Here is a 24,294-nt window from a genome sequence, read left to right on the forward strand (position 1 = left end):
ACAACACTTCTGGGAGCGAGCGATAATTAGTTTTATTGGAAGATTAAATCAGATGTATGTCGGGCGTAGCTGCTCGTTAGTTTATCACTTCCAAGATATAAATATATAAGTATAAGCTTAAGCATTAAGCATTTTTGTTTTGTACACGGTATCATGATTATTTTTTCATTAAATTTTAAATCAGCACAATATGTACCGTATGTTTTACACTAGCTATGATCTGTATAAAGAAAATTAAAAGCTTAAAAGTTCACCTAGCGACTCCAGAACCTGGGGTTATTTGTAAACACCCGGCTGTTCACCAATGGACTTTGCTGCGTAAACATCTTAAAGCCAACAATTGACCACACATGTTAGGCTAAGATTGTTTATTGACTACTTGCTTATAAATTAAAAAATACGAAAGAATCACATACAAGGAATGGACTGTACAAGTAATGGGGATCAATAAATATATTTTTTGTTCCAGAAAACATGAAGTCACGGTCCAATGAACATTAAAAAGGTGAGATTATTTATTTTAAATTGTAGTTATACTAGCGGTTTCAAACTATGTTATTATATAATGTTTGATATTAAAATTGCCTTATTTTTATTCCGGAAGGCATTACCAATCCTAATGATATGCAACCCATGTCAACACCAACTTCTACCAAGTGAATAACACGACCTGAGTTGTATATGAATTATGCACGATTTGGTCATTTGTTATCCCTTCATACAAGCAGACTATGCCTCATATTTGAGCAGTATTTTTACAGCCCTCTTGGTCTAGACTCCAAAAGCTATCACATTATGATAGTTTCAAGGTAGTAGTGGTGAGAATTTAATCAGAACGATGTAATGAATAAATGGTGGATAAAATATTATCTAAATTGTGTGGTGATTTAGCGTGTATGGGAAATGGAGACATACGCATATTTACATATGTTTTATTGATAATTAATGATTTAAGTTGATGTTTGGTTTATAGTACTGAGGAAATGCTGCCAGCATTATAGGTACACTGCCATAGGGACCAAACTTTTTAAATTTGTTTAAATTTTCTTTTTATTAATTATTTTTATTATTACTATGTATACGTGTGTACGTAGGTTAAAAAAATGTAAATACTGTCGATTTGTTTATTATAATTGCTACTAAATGTTTTTATTGATTAATTATTTTCAGTTTCCTTTAAGTCTCGTGTAACATTTATCGAATGTAACAGTCGCTGAGGCACTTAATATGAAATCTATCTATCTAAATCTAATATATCTATCTAAATCTAATCTATCTAAATCCAATACAAATATTCAACAAACTGCTCATAAAAATTTCATTTTAAATATTATCTTATTATCCAGCAAGGCACTTTCTAGCCTTCTGGCAATTCTCCCGTCCAAGGGTGGTGGTTATCACTTAACATCAGGTGATCAACATCAACAGGGGGCATTATATATATTTTTTAGTCTAATACACAAAAAAAACATACTAATACAGGCTGTAATGCTGACTTTTTTATTAATACTAATTTTATTTTAATGTAAAAAACAATAACGTCCAATTATATTTTTTTTAATGTGTTATTATATTCCTCTATCCTTCTTCCTCCCATAAATACAAAAAAAATAATTTTCCTCAACATTTCTACGATATAAAAGCTAGTGGGATACAAAACATAATCCACATTTACCCGATATTTTGTCTGCATGAGTGATTTGTAGATATGATATATTGTAGGAAAATATTCCCTTTATTTGATATAGGGAAATCACAAAAGAGAATTTCCATTGAAACTCGCGTGATTGTCAGTTTATTGTGTATTAAATGAATCAGATGATAAGAATTATTAATAATACCTACCTATAAATATACCTACCTGATAAAGTAGGTAATATACCTAATCTAGATTGATTAGGTTATGGATAAAAATGCTTAGGCGGGGGCATTAAGTTAAGCCTCATACATTATTTTAAGTATTCACATACGGTATTACTCGATCGAGTTAAACTGTCGAGTAAAACCCATGGCATGGGCTATCGTCCACACATTGAGCATTGATCTATCGAGTGAGGCGCGCCGTTCAGTATTCACCGAACCGTTCGAGCCAAAGGATGTCTGTGCAACAAAGGAGACGGTGGCTGTATTTAGGAAGTCTCACAGTGCTTTATAAGAAAATCAAAGAAAATGAAAAGAAAAAACGTAAAAGGAGGAACTTTGCGCTTTTGAAATAAACTCGCAAATCAATTTCTCTTAAAAACACGTGTTTCAATCACTATAAACAATACCAGACTGACGCTCGCCTCGCGCCACTCGCAGTCACGTACACACGTTCGAGTCAAGATTGATGGCTCGCTTCGAGTAGGTTCGAAGGAAATTACTTTCATTTAATTCCATCGAGCCGGCTCGGTGCGAGCCTTCGAGCTGTGAGTTTTGCGGTCCATCGTTGATTTTTACTCGACTTCGAGTAAAACTATCGAGTAATACCGTATGTGAGTACTGACCTTTACGTAACATAACTGATTCAGGAAATAATGGGTTTCATAACTCCTTAGAGAGCAGAAGTTAAATAGAGTTTTTATCCTTAAGAGCGCTTATCCCAATTCAGCCAAGTCAAAATCGACGCGAGACGAGCTACACAACAACAAAATGCGTCTGTGTGCGTAAGCGCTATCTCGAACGTGGAATAGTAGGATAAAATAATATTGATACTTTGATATACACGGTCACGTGTGTGTGCCCCCATGAAACTTTTTAATTTTTATCAAACTAGTATTGGGTAAATGATACATCATAAATTACATTTTTAGATTTTATTATTTACAAACAGTCACTGCAGCATGGTTTGTGGTCATCTCTTTTGGAAAATTATTATTGCATAGTGTGACATTAAATTTCTTGTTACACATTGTACATTTGAAGTGGATTGTCGATTCTAAGCCATTAAGTATTTCTTTGACAATTTCAACATTACTTATTGAACAACCGAGTCCAGGATTATGGTTAGCTACGATTTTGATTTGATCAAAGAAATACATGAAATCAACAATCCTTCTTCCTATAATTTGATATGGAGGAATGATATGTTTTTGTGGCTCCACTTCCTGAAATCAGTAATCAAGATTAATAATTGAATTACGCATGGCAGATAGCGTGACTACGTGATATAGTGACCAACGTTATATACCAATTCAAACTCTTCAATATTTGCCGTTTCTTCTAAATGTATATTTTGTTTTTTCTCATCTATTTTTTCCAGATCCGATATGAGTGCATCAAATAATTTCTATTAAAAAAAATAAAGAACTGGATTAACATTTTATTTTAAATAATAATAAAATAGTAGGAAAACTTGGAGATACCTCCAAGTTACATTGCGTACAACTTACTTGGTCACCTTACCCAAACATCACAAATCCATAAATAGGTATCTGATTTAATATAAATGACTACACGACATTCAGCCATCTGGTTTAATATTGCGCTCAATTACTTGGCTGGTTATTAGACAATGATTTAATTGGAAACCGGGGTTTAGTAAAAGCCTCTAATTTACTGATTAATTTACCCAGATGACTGCTAAATATATACTGATTTAAATTTAAGTATGAATAGCTAATTATACTAGCTGATAGTAAATACTTACATTGTCACGATTATTATTTTTTGAATCAACACAGGAGTCGTTATTGTCAGGAGATTCATGAGTACGTTGGTTTTTTTCCTCGTTAATCTTTCTCCTGGAAAACGTTTTATTATTATAACATTATTAAAATAAGTATTTAAACAAACATTTGTTTGTTTAAATACTTATTTTTTGACGTTACTTTTATAAATATTGGAAATTAATTGACATATTTTTATTTTATTTTTAAATGTAATACTATTGTATATGTAATGAATATTTACATCACAGATATAGATTTACATAGAAAACGCAAATGCATGTACTTCGCGTGTCCGAACCCCGACCAAGCGTCAAGGTCGATCGCCGCTAACTTCAGTCCACGCGCGTCATAAGAAAAGACTAACGGTATAATGTAAGCTGGTAGCAAAGCTAGTAACTAGTGGCATCGGCGGCATCGGTGTCTTTGAATCGGTTTGGATTTCCCGTCACTAAATTTCGGCTGTGACGTCACAATAGGTATTAAAAAGTCGGCACGCTTGGTTTCAATACAAATCGTGATACTTGCGTTATCTATGTACATCTATATCTGTGATTTACATGCTATTATTTTAGCTAAACATGCGAACTCTGTTGATATTGTAACACCAATTTTATACTATGTTTAAAACTAATAAATTATTCTTATTCATCAACCAAGATATTAATATATTATATTGTCTTTGGTTGTCAGTACGCCGTAATTGTTTACTAAACAGTAACGATGAACAGATTTTACTTACATACCAAATTACCTGTAAATGACAGAAAAATATCGCGAAATTAATTTACCTTTTTGATTGCCTGGCGTTCGCTGCAGACTTCGCATTTCTACTGCAACTATATTTTTTGCGTTTGTTACCCATGCCTGTAATAATATTATTTTTTAGCAAAATTGCGATATGACAACTCGAAAGAAACATTAACTAGAAATTTTACTTACTAAAGTATCAAATCCAATGACGCACTATACTCCTTTTGAACCTCGGTCGTACGTAAGGTCAATCAACTTTTAGACGCGCGGGAAATGAGCGATACGTCCACCCTCTGGGATGACCCGGCGCGTACTAAATCACATTCGCCCGTGCGCGTAATTATATAGGCCATTTTCAATAATAGTTTGTAATAACTATCGTCGTATAATAATTATGTAAATTTACTTATATTATTTATTCATCCTCAGTTAATCGATACAAAATAGTTTTAACGAATAAAATCGGGCTTTTCTCATAAAAAGCTGTTTCCAAAATCGTATAATAAGTCATTTATAAAAATGGGTGCGTAATTATTAAAATATATAATTTTTAATATTTTCCGCTGTGGTTCACCAATAGACTATATATTCTATCCTACGAAAATATTTAAAAAAATGTATTTACATAGCTTAATGGTAATTTCATATCTCAAAGTGAGCTCTGACGAGCGCTTTTGAAATTTTGCTTTTAAGAAATGACAAATTAAACAAAGATGTACTATTAAATACCAAAATTTTCCTTTGCAGTACACTTCTATAAGACTTTATGTTTACATAATTGTACATTTCTTTATTTAATAAGCTTCGATTATGTGAAAAGTAGCATGTCAAAAGTCACTAAAATATCGAAATCTCGCCTTCTCACGGCTGCACCCTCTTAACCAGGGGTTAGAAACGTTTCACAAAATCAAGTAATCAATCAAAATCATTTATTCATTAAGGAAACACATTGTACACTTATGAACGTCAAAAAGAAATATATATTAAATGCTTCTAATTTTACATTCGCTGCCAGTTCTCAAATCAAGGTTGTAGAACGGAAGAGAAGAACTGGTAATAAACTATCCGCCACTCTTTTAATCACCAAGTTCTTTGTTTTCCACAATGTTTGTAAGGAGCAACCATTACATCATTTTCCATTTTCAACATTTTCAACCATTACAACATTAATAGTTAATTAATAATTATAAAATAAATTAAAAATGGCGTTCCCTTCAGTTTGGTCAATAATAAAACACACCTTTAGAATTTCAATTTACACTACCATCTTCTATGAATTTAATATAATTTTATAAGGTGCTTTTTTATGTAATGCCTTTATAATGTCTATATTATCACCCGAATAATAATGAAATGATAAATTCTACAACTAAGCCACAGCATAGATATCTCTATATAATTTAAACATATGAGTGCTTCATGAGTCTAAATTATATATACGGGACCGGGTTCTCTTGTTTCGTAGTTTAACCCAGTTCTGAACACATAATTAGTGAAATACTTAGCATAATTATGTCTATAATGATATATTATGTGAAATTGCATCTTTATAACAAAATATTCATACACAATAAGCTTTTGAATGTTTCGTCACTTTTAAATATTATTAAATGCATTTTTGTACTGTGTTTATTGTCGTGTCTATTTGGCCGATCATACTCAGATCTGAGCCGATCAGGGCTATTCATGCTTTTGTTAAACATGCGTACTTACGTTAAGCAGCACAATTTTATTTATTTTATGAAAAACATTTCATAAAATAAATAAAAAATATGTTTATTATGGAACATAAGATACAGGTATCACTTATTCCACGGCATTAAATTTGTATCGGTAGACATTCCTATTCATCGGCAAAGAAGACAGAGGGTGTAGGCCGAGAGAAAAAGCCGGCGTAAAAAAACTGTCGGTACTCTTTTAAAATAGCAAGTCATCATACAAAATGACTACGGCAAACAACACTTATTTTAAAACAAATATCGCAAATTAATTAGAGAAATGTCAAAGACCACGCAACTTTCACATTCATATTCCATCTCGTAATATAAATAAGATTCATGGCTCTATTAGTACAAGTTGATTGGTGTAAATTCAAAATCATTTATTCATTTAGGTAACACAATGTTTACTTATGAAGGTCAATACAGAAATACATAATAAATGATTCTAATTTCACATTTACTGCCAGTTCTCAAATCAAGGGCGTAGAACGGACGAGAAGAAGCGTCAATAAATATAAAGAACTTCTCTAATGATATCTTAACTAAGCGATTTGTTAACTTGTTAAGCAGTTATGGCACTTCAGGACTACATATTTAAAATTATGCTAGTAACGGTAATCAGGCACAAGAAACAGCTAAGAAAAGAATTATTAAGACGTGCCATATCTTAAGGATAAATCGCGCATTTATTTTCCCAGGCGGATGTCGCTAAACCGGAAACCGCTATCAGGGACCGGATGTCACGTGGCGGAAATATTTATACTGATGGCAATAAAAGGACGGTGCTTTCTGGATTCTTTCTGACTTTACTCGCTTAGAAGATATAAACCATAATATTATCATATATATACTCACTCAGAATGCGGTAACTAAATTTCAGGGCTAACAAAACTAAAACGAAATGCACAGGAAAGAGAGCGGTGGAATGTTCTTGTTTCTGACGCCCATGAGACCCAAAATGTGCCTTCATTTTGGGTCTAAAATAATTTTAATTTAACTATGCAACATACGTTTACTAATTTAACTAATTACACATTTTTATTATTACTTTGTAGGTTAAGAAAATTGTAAATACAAATTATATTAATTATAATAATTCAATTTCCATACAACTTTTCGTTTAAGCAGTCCAGATTGATAAAAATTTTACATAATATTATGTAGTATTATTTATTACTTAAACTTCAGCTATTTAGCCGTCATAATTAACATATATTCTACAGTTATCGTTGTCAAATTGAATAAAGTAATCACTTTAATGTCGAGAAAAAATGTTACTTCATGAAATGTCTGTTTATATAAATATGTGCACATAATACATAACACATCATTATCATCATAAAATTAATCAATAAAAATAAAAAATCAGTGGCACTACAACATTTTAAGGTGGAGGCCTCAGATTTCTGTATCTGTTTCATGACTATTCAATGAACAACACGCAAATACATAGTCGAAATAACTAACATCACCGCATACACGAATTCAAGTACGACCAGTCACCACAAGTAGCACCCGTTCACGAGTATGACGCATGGCCAGCCATCGGCTATTTATAACATTTATTTATTAAGTTTATAGTTGAATTACGGTATGGTGTTGCTATTTTACTAAATCACTCAAAGGCCTGGAACATCTCAACAGAATGTTAAAATTTAAAGCTACTTATTTATAGCTGCATTGTAAGTGTTAAAACACTCAACATAGCGATATAAAACTGTTCAAGGCATCTGCATTTGAGCTAAGAGCTAAGTTTTGGACGTTTCACTTAACAAAGAGAAGATAACGCTAACTTTCATCTTGTATAAGATAGGAAAGTTCCTTTGTTGAAATTCGTCGTTAAATCTAGTATTGAACATGTTTTTATCATTTAATTGTGTACAGTTCCTGTGTCATCTGGGTGCTTTTAATAATAGAGGATTCTATTTTTACTCTATATTAATCACTCAGCACCACCACTATGTGGAACCAGGTGCCCACTGAAGTATTTCCGTACCAATTCTTAAGAGGTCGGCAACGAACTGGCGAGCCCTCTGGGCGGCGGTATCACTTAACATCAGATGAGCCTCGTGCCCGTTTGTCCCCTGTTCTATAAAAAAAAAAAATATAAACATAGTGAATGGATCTAAATGTCGGTCCCATATCCTATCGAGAGGTTAGGTCTACGGTTGACTTTAGACTGAATCTATTTTATTGAATTTTGTGGAATTTTGGGTTTAGTAATTAAATAAAAAATAAGGGTGACCCCAGAGGTGGTGTTTTCCTTAAGTATCGAAATACAGCGAGGAAGTCCTGCCAGCGTTAAAGGTACACTGCCACAGGGACCAAACTTAAAAATAAATTGCCTTTATTCAAGTATTACATTACATTAAGATCATGTCATTATTTTTAACACCTACTTGACCACCGACGAAGTGATGGCCTCCTCCATCTTCTTCCACTGCCTCGCATCCTTGCCACAATATTTCAATTTTGGATATAATACATGTGAATATTGCTAATGTGTGTTGCTAATGTTGAAAATTCATAAGACACCGTGGTTTTAAATGCGACGCCAATGAGACTTATTAGCACATAAGAAAAATGGTCTTCGTTTGAGGCTCCTTCACGCCTAAACCACTGATCGTATCGACATGAAACTTTTCCTAGATGGTTTATGGCTATTTATTTTTTAAATTCCAACGTTCCTTCATTTTTTTATTGCTTCATTGTTTTACTTTTATGAAAATTTATACATACGGACTTCACCGCGGAAACATTCGGGGAGGCTTCCTAGAACCTCAAAACGTCAACATCTGTTAAAAACTCGATTTTCTTAGCGGGAAGTTAAAAAGAAGAATAATAAAAATATGAAAAAAATAATAATAATGAATTATAAAATTTTATTTATTTCGCCCAGCAAAGCGGGCGGGAAACGGCTAGTTTATGTATAAACTAACAATGTTACTTATATTTAGTTATACCATTATCAATTATAAAGTATTTAACAGTTATCACTTTAACTTCGTTCTATTATGGTTAACAGAGTTGCGGTAACAAACTTAGACATGTTAAATCTCTATCCCGCTAAATATTCCAAGACCGAAATGGAACTTTGGAATTTCTAAGGCATTCACTATGAAACCTGTATAACATACTTCCTAACTGTATATGGAACGAAAGATTTAACAATTTTTGTTGGAAAACATAAACAAAATTAAGATTTAATTTCTGTATAAAACCATTTATAATATCAATACGGTCACAATTTTTTTTTAATAGAGCGCATCGTGCAATCAGTCTTCTGACTATGAGCAGATGAGTTGTAGGATGATTTGCGGGTGGAGATATTCCTCATTAGGAATGTCTACCATAATAATATTAGCTCAGTCAATGCTGATGAGCTCTAGGGTCCTTCGTCTTTTGAGTCGGTTTATATACTCCGGTAGGGTGAGTTGAACAGCTAGATGGTTAGGATGATTTTCCAGCCTAGTCTTGTACTTCTGAGCTTATACTTTTATTTCCTCCTTGACTGTAGATATGCCCAGGTGTTCATGTACTTCGGCGTTTCTTATGAACCAAGGCGAGTTGCTTATTTGTTTAAGGATGTAGTTTTGTGTTCTTTGAATTTTAGTTTTGTTACAGTCACATGTAGCTCCCCACAATTGTATCCCGTAGGTCCACACGGGTTTTATAACAGAATTGTAGATAAGGAGTTTCTTATCGCACAATTTCTAAAACTTAAAGGTTATAATAACCTTTTCAACATAGGAAACGTTATGAGGTCGGCAACCCACTCTTGAGCCCTTTGGCATTGAGTCTATGGGCACTAATGGGGCTTCCAAATAAATCCCGAGAAGGGCGTCGTAGTTCTCTTTGCCAGGGGCTATCCCGGCGTTCTCGCTCATTCACGACTCACATCAAGTAGACAGATTAGATATTATTAAAATTAGTTTATGGAAAAAATAGAGTTGTGTCTATGAAACCGTTACCAAAGTAACAAAAACAAATCCTTCTTTATTTTAATATTCATCAGTGTACATAGTTACTAATATTAATAAATAAATCGTCATAGTCGTAGAATAGTGACGGATCTGACAAATAGTAAACTTTACTGGGCAGTCATTTCAAAATAATATAATCATGTTAGTTTTTGTCATAACTTTTTTAATTCAAATCCTGTAATTATGAAAATTGGCATACAAGCAAACAAAAGGATTTGTTTTGAAACAAAATAAAAATATTAACATTATATTACACAGTTTTCTAGAAAAATCACATGTTTCTGTCGAATCCGTCACTTTACCGACTGATTAATTTGAAATTTAAAACACATGGAATTTTTTTTTAATGTAGCCGTAATATTTCGTCAATGTAGTATCCAAATATGATAAAAAGTGGTTTTTGATTTTTTTTTTCAAATCCGACATTGTTCTACGATCATGACGAAATATAGATTTTTGTCACGCTATATATAGCTGGGAATTGGTATATGCATATTACGAATCATCATCATCAATGGCTGAACAGGCCCTAAGGCCCACAAGGGCCCTAAGGCCCGCAAGGGAAGTATAAAAGGCTAACCTTTCTATGTATATTTCGCCATCTCATTCGTGCTTTCAACTTCGAACCCCTTTTGGTCCTTGACAACTGCATCTTACCAACGCAACCTCGTCTACCGGGTTTTTTCTTACCACCAGTTCAGTTAGGACCTTGGGGTTCTGTCGTCCGCCATTTGGTGCACATGTTCTGAGCTTGTTCCATTTTATAAAATGGACGATGTTGGCGTCGTCAAAGATGTTATAAAGAATATGTTAAAAATCAAATTACGAATGTTGACATAATAACAGTTGGATTAAGGTAACAATTTAAATGCAATTCATTGATTATTATGAAAACATTTAGTTATGTAAATGTATTTGCCAATAGCAGTTAACGAGTTATTTGCATAAACAAATAAAATAATTAGATGGAAATTATAATAATGTTCAATCGCTGTGTGAAATATCGCGGGTCAAAATTAATAGCCTTTATTGTGGTATTTGTTATTAAGCTGAAACTAACGTTCGTAATTAATGTCTATATTATGCAACAGTGATTATACTTTTCTGTTGAAATATCTATGTTTTAACAAGTAGAGAAACAACCTCCTGTTGGACTGGCATCTGCGGTGATTTCTGGAATTAAGTCCCAAATATATTAAAGAATAAAGAAAAATGTGTGTATATACGCGTTGGAAGTTATACTTCTTTGGGGTAACAAGATAAAAATCTTTTCATTATTTTTATTCTACGTTTGTAGAAATAACGACACTAACAATAAACTAAAATGTTCACAATAGCTAACTTCAGGGTGTCGGATTTTTGTGACTGTGTGCGCGCGCATCTCGTAAAAATTTTACTCTCTCGCAACTCTTTAATCGCAAAGTTTTGAGTCATACAAATTGTTTGAACTGGAGAAAATTAATCCCAAGGATTAGGATAATTTAAATAATAGTCAAATTTATAAAAATAATTATTGATTAATTTACGTTTAACGAGAGGTTTTAAACAGTTACACATACTTTGTCGTACGTCCAAATAGACACCAATATTTTTATTATATACGAGTAGGTTTGGCCCTTCGTGGTATTTATGTGATTATATAATAATCTAATATATAAAATTCTCTTGTTGCGGTGTTTGTGATAAACTCCTCCGAAACGGCTTACCCGATTCTCATGAAATTTTGTGCGCATATTGGGTAGGTCTGAGAATCGGACAACATCTATTTTTCATCCCCCTAAATGTTAAAGGTAATCCACCCCTAAATTTTTATTTTTATTTTTAGATAAATTTTTAATTTTTTTTATGATACAGCATTAAAAAATACATACAACCCCTAATTTTCACCCCTCTACGATCAACCCCTATTTTTTATTAAAAATGATATACATGGCAAAATGACGTTTGCTCGGTCAGCTAGTAAATATATAATATCTCTGTTGTCTACCTAAACAAATAATGTTTTTAGGTATAAGATTAATCTATTGTTTCATACATGATTTATTTATTTCGATTGCTATGAGCTTAAATTACTATAAAGGGAAAAGTATCTCAGTATCTCAGTAGAATGTTATAGCAAGTCCTAGGAGCTAGGTATCTTCTCAGTCGTACTCTTCACTACTGAAGGTCGTGTCACGGTAAGGTGCCTGCTGATCTAGTGATATCTCACTTTGTTCTATAACTTCTCTAAGCACAGCTGTTTTGGGGAGACCCTTGACTTAGTCACACCAGCGGCTTGTCAATCTGCCCCGCGTCCTTTTGCCCACTTTCTAAACAAGGTGGTCATGCTTAAAAACAAAGCAAAACGCATTATTTGAAATAAAGGCATAAATTTATTAAAACATAAACATAACAATTAAATGTACAATATTTACAATTTTCTTAACCTTCATAGTAATTATTAAAAATTAATAAAAAGACAATTAAAACAATTTTTTTTTAAAGCTTATGTATATTAAGGTAACTTTAATTTATTATTAATTACAATAGTCTTAACCTACGTAGTAGTAAAAACAATAATTAAAATTGATAAAATAATAGAAAATTTAAAATTTCAAAAAGTTTTGTCCCTGTCGCAGTGTACCTTTAACGCTGGCAGCGTTTCCTCGCTGTATTGCGATACTTATTCGTTGAGCGAGGAAATCACCAGCTCTGGGTTCACCGGTACTATATACCAGGCCAATTAAAATCTTTAATTAGTGCCCGTGCAGTTGAACCGACAGCCCAAAAGTATCTACTCCAAAAGGAATAAACTCGAAGTTGGAGGAATGAAAACACATTTTCATTCCTGAACAAAAAAATACAATATTCAAATGTCGAGTCACGGCTCCAATAATTCATGTTGAACCTGCAATATCATATTTCATACGAACATTTAACAAAAATTAACGAACCAACCCGTGTAAATATCAAAAGAGTCCATTAAACGCACGCTATGTAAAGCGGTGCAACTGAAAAGTATGAAAATATGGGCTCGGTTTAGTTTATACTTTGATAAAGGATTCCCGGAAACGCTGCCTTTAAAATCTCTACACGCAGAGTTTTCCACGTAACTTTAATATACTTTTTATCGTTTAATAGTTACGTAGTTACAACATCTCATTTCCCACTAAGTACACCTTTAAACCTAACCAATTTTAATGCGGATAATAAAGAGTATTTATCGAACCAACTTCGCATACGGACTCGCCTGTCTACCTACAGCGAATTGTATCTTATTTCGGCCATACAATGCGCAGAAGCAATAAGAGCTTGGAGAATCTGATCGTGGTTGGTAATACAGAAGGCAAAAGAACACGTGGCTGTTCACCATCCAGATGGAGCGATCAAGTGAGACTCATCGTCCACAAAAACTGTACAGTATAATAAGAGAGGTGCAGAAACCGATAGAAAAAGATAGTCCCATCCAGATGTTTCCTTGTTGACCACAACGCTCTGACATGAGCTGCCTGAAGAGAGAGAGATAACAAATTGCAATCTGTAATTCTCTACACATAGATAATTTAAACTTTTTTTCCGCGAATGAATTCAGAAACAAGTTTAACATAATCAAATTAGTTTATTAGAAATTATAACAATTAAATATACAGTAACTAACAGACCCCACAGACGTTGTCCTGCATGATATTTCAATCGATTAGGATATTAAAGTATAAAAGTACCCAATGCAGCGCCATCTGCCGGGCTGGCTTGTGAATCTAAACCATCCAGAGCTCCCACATGCATACAAAAAATCAATAAAATCGGTCCAGCCGTTTAAGAGGAGTTCAGTGACATACACACGTACAGTAGAATTATATAAAAATAAATATTTATGTAGGTAAGCTATCCTATCTTTTAAGTTAGATCAAACTGCACACGGTGTGAAAATTTGATTGAAATCGGTTAAGTAGTTTAGGAGTCCATAGCGGACAAACAACGTGACGCGTAATTTATATATATTAAGATTACAATTTTCCTAACCTACATAGTAATAATAAAATTAAAACAAATTTAATTAAAGTTTAGTCCCTGTGACAGTGTACCTTTAAGCTGGCAGCATTTCCTCACTGTATTGCGATACTTATTCGTTAAGCGAGGAAAGCACTAGCTCTAGGGACACCGATATACTATCTACCAGGCGCCAACTTAAATAATTAATTAGCGCCTGTGTACTTTAAACTACGGCCCAAGAGTCTCTACTCCAAAGGGAACAAAATCGAAATGGGAGGACAGACTCTTACATTCAAGCCGTTTAGTATTATTTGGATATAACTCATTATAACTCTAAATAAATTATAATTTAAAGATTAACCTAATCCCTTTATTAAAAAAAACAACTGAATATGTTGAAATGCATAATACATAATTTACTAAAGTAGACTACATCACCGCGTGAGCAAAGACAAAGAGAGGGAAACTGTAGAATACAACTACACTCACACCAAATAGATTCTTTATAAAGATTTTCTTCAAAGAATTTAGATGTATATTTATAACAATCCTAACAATTTATTTTCAAGAATATGGTACAACTATGTTATGGTGGTACAATATAGGTAAAGTTCGCATATTCTGCCACACATAATGGCGTGCAAATTTGTCTTAATAGGTACAATAGAAGTTACATTTACATTATGAGTCAATTCTTATATTATTTTATCACTACGTCATGACATTAGTAAAATATATTATTACGTTATCAAACTAATATTAATTATAATGTTTCTCGCAAATAATTATTAATAGAGTAATACTCTTTTTTCCAAAGTAGTACAAAAGTGGATTTTCAAAAACTCTAGTAGAAAGATTTTTGAATATTTCTTATAAACCTGGATTGCCATACAAAAGGTACAATTCCAGATAAATTTTGGGCATAGCCAATTATCCTTTAAGGATAATATATGTTGCATAGCAAGTCGATATGCATGTGCTACATTCACGGTTACAGCGTTCATAAGTCAGTTTTATCTGCGCCAACTGTCCGCAGCGTTGTTCATTTTTGTCACGTCCGAGCCTAGAGCACACTTTTAAAGTGCGTTTTATGGCGTCCTCTGTTACGGAATGACAATTTACTATGTCTGTTATCTACAGTTTTTGTTTAGTTGCGCCATTCTCAACTCTATTCTGCGTATATGTTTTCTTTCTTAAGAAAAATGGACTAACGAAGAGAGCATTTACTGTCAAGAATAGATTAATAGACATAGACATAACATTTATTACTAACGAAACACACACACAGAAACATATAAATTAATAATAATAATAATCAAAAAAGAAAAAATAACAAAAAAATCTGGAAAGAAAAAAAGGATTAAGGTAAATTTTAAGTGTGTAATGTGTGTGTGTTGTAGTTGGTACTGCCCTTGGCTCAGTATTATGCTGAGGAGCAGACGTTAATATTGTTTTTAGAGTCCTGCAAATTTATTAAATTAAAATAAGTACTTTATAAAAATGTGATTTGCTTGAATACTAAATAAATCAAATATACCAGTTCTTCACTCCATATGTATGTTAAACGCGGGCTTTTCAATGTATAACTTCCCTTTATAGAACAAGGGGCAAGTGGGCAGGAGGGTCACCTGATGTTAAGTGATAGCTCCCATTGACACTCTCAATGCCAGAGGGCCCGCGAGTGCGAAGCCGGCCTTTGTAGAATTGGTACGCTCTTTTCTTGAAGATCCGGAAATTCCTTTACAATTATTTATTAATACAAAGAACTTTTAAATGTTTAACTAGTGTGGGGCACACATGGCTTATTTGATTTAAAAAAAATTTAATAAGTATATTTCTTGGCACCTTATAATTTTTTTCGCCATAAACCGAATCCACGAGGTAATATTCCGTGCCTTATGCATCAACAGAAAATAAAAAAAAAACAGTCGATAGAAAATAGTTTAAAAGTATAAATTAAAAGTTATACAACCTACAATTTCTTCCTGCGACGAGGTCTTTGCACGAACAATGAAAAATATTTGCAATCTTCCGCAACGCTAGTGTATTCAACAAATAACTTGGTATCAGGCAAAATAATTACCTCCATAATTCAGCTATGCTAGTCGGGAGTTATTGCGTTTAAATAATTTATTATTTTTCTTGAAAGTGGGTCGGCAATGCGGATATAGGGATGTACTATATGTCACATATATTCGGAACAGTGATATTAGAACTAGGGTGGTATAAATAAAATAGGATTTTACTTTGCATAAAATTATTTTTTACTTGATTTACTTACTTCAAATTCTATTTCTCATTACCCTCAAGGGTTCAAGGTTCTGTGCTAGACTATGCTGGGTATATTTGGGGTTTTACACTTAGGCCCTTCGTCACAAAGCCTCATTTGTATGAAGTCAGTATTTGTATGGTTTATAAACACTGTCAAAATCAGTCCAAATTGCAAGTCTTATTTTTTTGATAGCATTTAATCAGATTCGATATTTTTAATTTTCTTTTATAGGTAAGTGAGTGTTCAAGGCTCTATGCTTAGCTATGCCATGTATATTTTAGTTTTTTTGGGTTTAAGGTTTAAGCTTCGTCACAAAGCCTCATTTGTATCAAATCAGCATTGGTATTGTTCAATAAACACTAAAATTTAGTTAAAATTTCAAGTATTTTTTTTAGATTATACAAATTGAATTAACTATTTCTTATGTAATCTAATACATATGATAAGTATATAAGTACTTCATGTACGTATTAAATCACTGTTACTCTAAATAGCAGCTATTAGCTAACTGCGATTTCACATACATTACAGCTCATCCCTATAAAGAGATATAAACTAGAAACAAACAGCAACTTTTATCGGGACATGAAAATGAATTTAACTCGTTTGTAAGTATACATTGCGGAAACTTGATTTCCGACTTCAACACGCTATATAATTTCGTTATATATATGATGGTAATGTGTTGAAGTGTGAAGTTTTGTTTGTGTAATTAAAACAATGTTATTTTAAAGGGAATTAAGTTGGGTGGGGGTTGTTGTATATATGCTCACATATATGTGAAATAAAATACTTTGTTTGAAGCTGGGTGTCAACTGGCTTTAATTGTTTAAACCATGAGCTTATAACTAAGATAACATGATGGGTAGTGGGTTGGGACGCTAGATTAACAATAAACTAACTTGACTTACTGAAGAGTTCGTAAAACTTAGTGATACTTATGTTATTAGACATTATCGGAAACGAGAATGTAAAATTACAATTTATGAGTGCGGTAAAAACAAAAGGGCTCATTTTAGCTTCTTTGTGCGATGATTGTTTACATTTTTTTAGGCTTATAATTATTACATTATTAGGTTACATAACTAGGGTAAGGGTTTTTATTTAAACTTCATTAAAATAAAAACAAATAACATAATTATTACGGATGCAACGGGCGGCCTTATCGCTAATAAGCGATCTCTTCGGGTAAGAAAAAACAAAAAAAGAATACTAAGGGTAAAATGCAAGAAGTGCGTTACGAAATTTAATATAAATAAAGTCAAGTCAAATTATTTATTCAATTAGACCACCTAAAATGGCACCTTTGAACGTCAAATAAAATATAAAGATTCTAGTTGCCCCTTCCAAAAGGTAGATTCGTGTGGAGAAGAATGGGCAAGAAACTCCACACTTACTCTTTTAAAATAGGTTTACAATATATTGTTTACATTAGTTAAATAATTTTATGTGAAGACAGTGTACTCTTAGAATAAAACTACTATACTAAAAGAAGTTAGTATACATGTTCCTCACATATTTACAAATATCGAAACCGTAGTATACATAAAAGAGTAATAAAAAAAACACAATAAAACAGTGTCTGAGTTAAAAATTTTACATTTTGTAGTATTATAAAATAAAAATAACAAAAATATGTAAAAGCAAAAAATCAGCAACCAATTTGATTTTGTCCAGGCTCTATGATTGTCCTATGGAGCAGGACCAGCATGTTTCCAAGCATTCTTATCTTGAATATCTATCTCTAATTTGTAATATCCTTGTTTACAAAGTGGTGTTTTAATAAAACATTTAAATTTTCGTTCATTAATTTTTAAAATGTCACAAGGTATTTTATTGTAACATTTAACACTGAAAAATATACAATTCCCCAAACTTAATCTAAAATAAAATAAAAAATATCAGCCTTTAATTTGAGTTTTGTCTTATTGTTGAACTATAATATATAAACTTTTCAGGTCTATCAAGTCAAAAAGTTACATTAAAAAATATGGAGCTTATATAAATCAATTCCTGGTTGTAGGTTGATGTTCCCACAGAACTGAGGAAAGGTTTAATACATTTTTTAAATTAATCGCTCGACTAGTCACCCGACGAATCGCACATGACCTCGTATCGCAATGCGAGCTACAGCAATTATTGCTCCCTGTTTACTCCCGATATTTCCCAGTTTCATTGAAAAATCATGCAAATTTGTCACAATCGAAATTGTTATTTCTCGATCGCTGTTTGCTTTTAATGAATAAAGTACGTTAATTAATGTCTCAAAAAAACATATACAATTTGGCAAATGTAATTGGTGTTGATATAATAAAATTGCAAACGATTGTCGCAAATACAAATATATTAATCGTTACAATACAAGTTTTTTAACTGTTACAAATTAAACAAGTGATGATAAATTTAACAAATGTTTGACGTCTAATATAATCTGGAATCTCAGTTCAAGGCCCATTCTCAAGTTTCAGCTAGACAATTGAAACAGCATTTCATTTAGCATAATATAGCGAGGCGGAGGTCAGAAGATAGGTGCTATGACAGAGGAAAATGGATTTGTAATATATATTATAGTGGCAGACCGGCCAAGCGTTGCTGTGGGTAAGGTTTTAGTTATATTACATAGTAGTAACCTATTCAAGGGAAACCGTAAGAGAACACCAGTGATGGGGACCACCATGCTTTATTGGTGGTTATGCCATTAAATTGTAGTTTATGTGAAACGTTGGTACTTTCAAGACAGCGCCATCTGTCAGAATTGTGACTATCAAATAATAACAAATATTTTGTAATAAAATAATATTGCGGGTATAAATGAAATATGTGAGCTATCCTATCTTTTAAGTTAGATCAAACTGCATACGGTGTGCAAATTTTAATGAAATCGGTTCGGTAGTTTAGGAGTCCATAGCGGACAAACAACGTGACACGTAATTTATATATATTAAGATTAATACCATTACTTACCTTTATAACACACATCTTGTAAGAAATGCGCGGCTTTAATAAACATTACATTATATTATTACATAAGGCAGGAGATTTTAATTCTGCATCATTCAAAGCAGACTGAAAGAGAATTCAATTTAGATTCTATAAAAATCTCATCTACGCCGTAGTCCACTGAAGCGGTAACATTTTGTTCATTTTTGGAGTTTCGTGAGGCTATTCTGAAACGCATCAATACAGGTGCATTTTAGATCTATAGGATTTTTGATTTTCATCAAAATTGCGATGCGTAAACTAGTATTCAATATTACATCGCTTCTAAAATATTTTAAATAACCTTGTTAGGCCTGGGCCTTAGATTTCTGAATCTGTATGATGATCATTTTTAAATCTAATAGGCAAGTAGGTGATCAGAAGAATCTGATCAGTGATTCTAGAAGTTTGTTGCTACCATTACATAACTGTAGGTACTTCTTTTACTTAGGGTCTATTTCACAATGTATGGATAATGTACCAAATAGCTATGCAAAACATAAATTATTTGGAAGATAAATTGTGCTATTTGACATTTCATTTTGACATTGTGATGAACTTTATGTGACGAATAGCGCTATCTGACAGTCGTGAAACGCAACAATAGTGTTTATCCTACCAATAAGTAATAAATAGCTAATTTGGAACTTATGTAGAACTTATCCGTACATTGTGAAACAGACCCTTATAGATATATTTTTTTTATGTAACAGGGGTCAAACGGGCCGGAGGCCAGAGGGATCGCAAGTGCGTTGCCGGCCTTTTAAAAATTGGTACACTCATTTCTTGATGACTTTTTGATTGACCCTAAGTCACAAAACGCTCAAGTGTGGAAAGACGAACGTCGAGGTGATAAGTGTATTTTCGTATTCTGACTCGACGTCCGATGATGAAACTCAGCTGCAGGTATTAATCTGAACAACATATTAATGTTAGCTTCTATTATAAACAATTGTTTTGAGTATAAGCGCACAAATTAATACTGTTTTTATTCCATAATACTGCTTTTTAGTTTAACGTACGTAGACTTAACAGTGTCAAGTATTTGACCCAAAAATCCTAATGAGAACTTCAGCTACAGAATGAGCCATTAATACTTTAAGGTCTACCCGTAGGTATGATATAAAGGTACACGACGGCATTTCGGGACATTAACCGAGATTAAAACGATGACGGCGAAAGGGTTAATTTAATATCAACCCGGTATGCGGGCCTGATAACAAGTTTTGGGACATTTTTAAAATATTTTCCTTGAAATGCTAAGCTAAGCTCCGCGATTTTACCTGCGTAATTCTGAAGGCAATGTTATACAGGTCGTCAAAAATTTAAATGACTCCAAATTTAGTTTTACTATCACAAACAAACAAACAAATATCATTTATTCATATTGTAGGGAACACAATGTACACTTATGAACGTCAAACAAAGAAATATACATTAAATGCTTCTAACTTTACATTTACTGCTACTTTCTCAAATCAAGGGCGTAGAACGGAAAAGAAGAACTGGCAATAAACTCTCCGCCACTCTTTTTAATCGACAAGTTTTTTGTTTACACAACGTTTGTAAGGAGCTGCAACAATTACACCATGTTCCACATGACATCTTAAGTAATTAATAATAATAAAATAAATTATAAACAAAGATTTGTCCTCTATCAGCAGGAGGCATGGCGAAATAGGTGCACGCACTTACATTCTCGTTATCAATTCTTAAAGGGCGTTAATCAAACAAGAACGGTTATTTAATTGCCGACTATTTTATTTGAATTTTTCGCTGCTGCAACCATTACCTTGTTCAACATGATATGAAACATTACATAATACATGAAAACAGCCTGTCTTCCTCGATAAAAGTCTACAACACAAAATGAACTCAATCATAACTTAAGTGCGACTGTTTCGGAATGGCCACCGTAGGGGTTTGCGTAACCACAAATCATTAACCTAAACCCCCTTATAATGTTCTAATTATCTTCTACTTCAGTCGCACTCTTCATTTCTGAAGGCCATGTTAGTGGCACCGCACAACTTCCTCCACTCTCCCTAGTCTTCGGCAAGCCTCAGCGCATGGGTGATGGTAAGACCCATAACGGCCTTTATTTGATCGCTCCAGCGAGTAGGGGATCGGCCTCGAGGTCTGGAGCCCGCCACACTGCCAGTCACGATAAGTTTTACTAGACTTTCTGGATCTCTGCGTGTTACATGAAAAAAACTCAGGATGCGTTCGTAACAAAGTGTTGAAGGACGATTTTTTATCTGTAACCGGCTTAGTATGTAGAGAGCTCATTGGTCTAGGGGTTAGTACCCCTGACTGCGAATCCATGGGTCCCGGGTTCGATCCCCGGCTGAGACAAACGTCGATGTGATGAGCATTTGATGTTGTGCTTAGGTCTTGGGTGTTTAAATATGTATTTATATGTCTATCTATCTATAATATGTATGTATATCCGTTGCCTAGTACCCATAACACAAGCTTCACCAGCTTAGCATGGGACTAGGTCAATTGGTGTGAATTGTCCAAACATATTATATTACCAGGGAATCAGCATCCGCCTCCAACACAACATTTCCAGAGCATCATTTAATTATAGAAACATAAAAATACAGAGGGATTCAAACTATGTTTAATTTGATTCCATACTATGAAAATTAACAGAGGTCAACAAGTCGATATCGATTTTTTTACACTTTCGCCTGTGTCACAATGTGCTTCGAAATAAATTTGTTGTTTTGTGTTTCCCTCGCGTTATGCATGAAATTTTTTACACACAGAGTTTTTTACAATGTGACAGAAATATTGTTAATTAAAACATGTTTATCTGTTTAAGCCAATGTCATAGACTGATAGAGGACAAAAGGTTTACTACAAAGCTATCTAGTAGAAGGTTAAATTTATTTTTGAATGTACGAAGTCCTTGAAATGTGAGACACAAAATTAGATATTTGAATTAAAACATAATTTTCTGTCTTATTTCAATTAGAATTCACTTTAAAGTCTTCAAACATTGTGCTAATAAATGCTTGTTATGTGCGTTTTATTTTCTCCTGTGAACTGGAGAATAACCTGATGGTAGAAGATATCGCTCGAAAGCGATACAGCCGCCAGTTGCTTTCCTTTTCATTCAATTATGTCAATTGTATTATGTTTGTGCAACAAACTGTTACTAAAAAATTATTTTTTATACGAAATGGTAGTCACAAAACATTGGAATGTTTTAATGTTCTAGTTACTTAATAATAACAAAAATTTAATAGACCAGTTTTTTTATATATATATTTAATAGGGGGCAATCGGGCTTGAGGATCATCTTAAGTGACACCGCCGCCCATAGACAGAGGGCTCGCGAGTGCGTTGCCGGCCTTTTAAGAATTGGTGCTCTCTTTTCTCCTTTCCTAGATTTAATCTTTTTGTTTCTAATAAATATGGCTTGATATAGATATAAGCCTAAAGAAGTCAAATAAAAACTAACATTTGGGCGTAAGTAAATTGTTACCTCTACTGAAATTCTGTTTAAGAGATTTCTTCGTTAAATAAACTAACGAACCAGAAGTACGTTTTATTTAATTTACATCATTATTCTCCAGTTCACACATAAAAGAAAAATAAAACTCGTATAACAAGCATTTATTAGCACAACGTTACAAGACTGTAAAGTGAATTCTAAATATATTCCGCTCTTGAATTCAGCGTTCAAAATCAAATTTATAGAATCGTAACGGGAAAAGCGAAGAGATCCATATTTATTCAAGAGAAACAATTTTCTCAAACGATAACTAACTTAGCGAAGAATAAGCGAGGAAGTGTTAGTTTAAAAACTAAAATTCAAGTGTAAAGTATTAAAGATTATGTTAACGCTAAGAACGAGAAAACTTTGCGCGTCAATCATAAAAACTGTATGAGAACTTACTTTATGATTTTTTTAATAAAACAATATTAAATACAATCGTTAGCACGGTTGGCCTAGTGGCTTCAGCGTGCGACTCTCATCTCTGAGGTCGTAGGTTCGATCGGTTTGCACCAATGGACTTTCTTCCTATGTGCGCTTTTAACTTTCACGTCCAGTGAAGGAAAACATCGTGAGGAAACCAGATTGCCTTAGACCCATAAAGTTGACGGCGTGTGTCAGGCACAGGAGGCTGATCACCTACTTGCCTATTAGATTAACAAATTATCATGAAACAGATACAGAAGTCTGAGGCCCAAAACTAAAAAAACGTTTGTTGTGCTACTGATGTATTTATTTATTTATTAAACTAGCTGACCTGGCTAACTTCGTTCCGCCCTACAACCTTATAATATCGTTGTTACTTTAATTTAACTTATTTTAGGATTTCATTAATGTTAAGTATTACATTAATACAACTTTTTTGCAAATACAGAAATGTGTTATTGCTTGCCATTGCGAAAGAAGAATGGCAGTTTTACACATTAGGCATCTTCTCTCTAGCGTCAATATTTCGATACTGCATGTTAAGCACTTTCTGATATCCAACATCTTTTGATCAGGATCAAAGCATGGTTATGTATCTCCTCATTCACCTCAAGATCGTAATTTCTTGAACTGACACGAATACGACGTAAAATGATGCGTGGTTTTGTCAACAGATGGCACCACATGGTTTTTGCATTCGTAAAATTAATTAATTTATTTATTGTTATTCGATAACTTATCCGATAAATTATTCTGCTATTCGGGACGGAAACAATTCCAACAAATCAAAAACCATGGCAATCGGTCCAGCCGTTCTCGAGTTATAAGTGTTGTAACAAACACGACTTTCTTTTATATATATAGATACAATACATATATCCAATATATGTTTGCAGCGGGTACGTGATCTATGAAAACCTGAACAACTGTTAGCACCATAATACAAATAAGAACACACAGCGATCTAAATTTTCCTGTGTATTTAATAATGGTTAATAGTTGTTGGACTCAGTTTCTGCACTCAGACTCTCAT

At 33.2% G+C, this 24,294-nt stretch overlaps 1 protein-coding gene and 1 long non-coding RNA gene across 4 annotated transcripts in view; one reads left to right on the forward strand and one right to left on the reverse strand.

Annotated features, from left to right (window-relative positions):
* Nucleotides 1–24,294, forward strand: part of LOC125056501 (amphoterin-induced protein 1-like) — a 119,308-nt gene that overhangs the window by 71,103 nt on the left and 23,911 nt on the right. For both annotated transcript variants that reach the window (XM_047659629.1, XM_047659628.1), the window contains exon 2: nucleotides 470–505. The gene's annotated coding sequence lies outside the window, so the exon portion shown is untranslated. The remainder of the gene's footprint in view (nucleotides 1–469; nucleotides 506–24,294) is intronic.
* Nucleotides 2,781–5,277, reverse strand: LOC125056504. 2 transcript variants are annotated; one of them, XR_007118065.1, is made up of 5 exons: nucleotides 4,590–5,277; nucleotides 4,439–4,514; nucleotides 3,629–3,722; nucleotides 3,170–3,268; nucleotides 2,781–3,086 (listed from the first exon to the last, which is right to left on the reverse strand). It is a non-coding gene; the product is annotated as an uncharacterized LOC125056504 (long non-coding RNA). The 2 variants fall into 2 exon arrangements; XR_007118064.1 differs by having other exon boundaries at nucleotides 2,781–3,268.

This window comes from Pieris napi, chromosome 15, assembly GCF_905475465.1.
Source record: "Pieris napi chromosome 15, ilPieNapi1.2, whole genome shotgun sequence".
NCBI classification, from domain to species: Eukaryota; Metazoa; Arthropoda; class Insecta; order Lepidoptera; family Pieridae; genus Pieris; species Pieris napi.